The 2,234-nt window shown below is 41.3% G+C and overlaps 1 protein-coding gene across 1 annotated transcript in view; it reads right to left on the bottom strand.

Annotated features, from left to right (window-relative positions):
• The window catches only part of LOC109464481 (DNA-directed RNA polymerase III subunit RPC9-like), a 6,573-nt gene that overhangs the window by 2,097 nt on the left and 2,242 nt on the right, over positions 1-2,234 (bottom strand). The window contains exon 6 of the transcript XR_002139890.1: positions 2,037-2,039. The gene's annotated coding sequence lies outside the window, so the exon portion shown is untranslated. The remainder of the gene's footprint in view (positions 1-2,036; positions 2,040-2,234) is intronic.

Below are 2,234 nucleotides of genomic sequence, written 5' to 3' on the forward strand. Positions count from 1 at the left end.
TCTCTGCTGCCATTACATCCACACAGGTTCACAAGTAGCCTTTGAAGAAAGGTTAAAGCAACTTATAAAGATATGAAAACATCTACTGTATGATGAAGATTATAGACTGAACAATTAAGGTCATGCTATCAGACATCTTTTGTAAATGAATTGTTGATGCCATTTCTTCATGACAGCATGGAACTTAATGCAGGAGCAATCTCTTTGTAGAAAGAAGAATAAAAGATTTTGCAGTAAGTGGATAGCCCAAGCATACCTATAACCACAATTGTCACACCTTTATGGATTTAGTGCACTGAAATGTCTCCTTCTTGGGCCGGCCTCGTTTCTTGGGAGTCTCCATCACCTCAGTCGAGAAAGACACAAGTCATTAACAAGAAAGGGCAAATGCATAATGTTTACCTTTGCATATGGTCTGCTCTGTTAATTCTTATTTAAACATATATGGTGACAGGAGTCTACGGGGGTGGATCAAAAAGTTCTCGGCCTCACCTAGAAAATAAAGGGCAAACTCCTATTCTTTAGTATAACTGTATACTATGATGTCTTACATCACTGCACACAAAAATTCAAATTTCTATATTCATTAGTTAGCACGTGACGCCCCGTGAAAATGGGGCGGGTGAGGGCAAAATCACAAAATGGCCGCAACAGAAGCGTGTGCTGTGATCATGTATATCGATAAAAAGGGATTTCTCGTAAGGAAATCCATGAAGACATGGTCAGGACACTTGGTGATGACTCCCCTTCTTATTCAACTATAAAGAAGTGGGTTGCTAGCTACAAGCGCTGCAAGGTGAGCACCAAAGATAAACATATGTCAGGATGCCACAAATCAGCACCATGGACAATCCAGTTGAGGCCATCCATCACATGGTAGTAAATGACAGATGTGAGACTGTCCAACATGTAGCAGAGTCTTTAGCCTGTGTTGTGGCTCTGTGCACAATGTTTTGTCAGACATCCTGGGGATGAGCAACCTGTCTGTAAGGTGGGTGCCTAGAATGTTTTCTGAACATCAGAAGTTAAACAAGCTGGTCCAATCCATGCAATTACCTCAAAACATTTTTCGCCCAAGATGAGACATGGTTTTACCACTTTCACCCCAAATCAAAACAACAGTCTGAGAACAAACAATGAATGAAGAATGTTTTCCGGCCCCCAAGAAGTTTTATCGAGTTTCATCCGTTGACAGGGGTTTTGTCTCTGTTTTCTGGGACAGCAAGGGAGTAATCATGACTGAATACCTGTGAATAGGTTAAAACATCAATGGGGAGTACTATTTAACAGAATATCAACAGTTGAGGACAACGATCAAAGAGATAAGGAGAGGAAAGCACCGAGCTGGCGTGATGACAATGCACCTGTCCACACAGCACAGGGGTCAGTGACAGCAGCAAACGAATTTGGCTTTGAAGTCTAACCCCACCCTTCCAATTCACCTGACCTAGCACCCTCGGACTTCTACCTATTTCCTAAACTGAAGTTCCACTTACGTGGTCAACGTTTTTATGGTAATGATGACGTCATCAGTGCGGGTGAGCCCTATCTGGGGGCTCCAGATTCAACCTTCTTCCACAAGGGGAAAACAAACCCAGAACATCATTGGACCAAGTGCATTGCAGTTAGAGGGGACTATGTTGAAACATAGTGTAAGAAATTTTTTTCTGCCACGACGTTTTCTAGGTGAGGCCGAGAACTTTTTGATCCACCCTCGTAAATCCCTCCTGCTATAAAATTGCAACATGATGTAACCCAACATAAGTTACCATGGTGACAGACATCTGGTTCAGGTCATTGACCTTATTTGTTTGGAGAAGAAGAAGAGGAGGAAGAAACAGAGCAAAACAATAGGATTCTTTGAAAGTAAAGGTAAACACAAAAACAACTGGTTGATATTTGTTAGCCAAAGACCTTCAGACCTTCCAAATGTTATGAAGATGTTAGTTTTCAACAGGTGCAAAAGAATCAAATTAAAAGCTTCAGTGAATATTTCCTGGTATCCTGTTGCAAGTGACACTGTAATGACCTCTAACCTTCTCTGACTGTATGTGTGTTAGAGTGTGATTGTGTCTGAGTGTTGGCAAGACGTTCAAATGGTCACTTTTGCGCCCCTTGTTGCTTTTTATGGTACTGAAGAATACTTAATTTGCATAATCAATTAGGCAATAATATGATGGCATAGTGGAAAATGTAAGCCCGTCATTATTTGGCAGCCCAAAATAAATGCTGGG

The sequence above is a fragment of the Branchiostoma belcheri genome, unplaced genomic scaffold, assembly GCF_001625305.1.
Source record: "Branchiostoma belcheri isolate BF01 breed outbred unplaced genomic scaffold, Haploidv18h27 scaffold1, whole genome shotgun sequence".
NCBI lineage: Eukaryota > Metazoa > Chordata > Leptocardii > Amphioxiformes > Branchiostomatidae > Branchiostoma > Branchiostoma belcheri.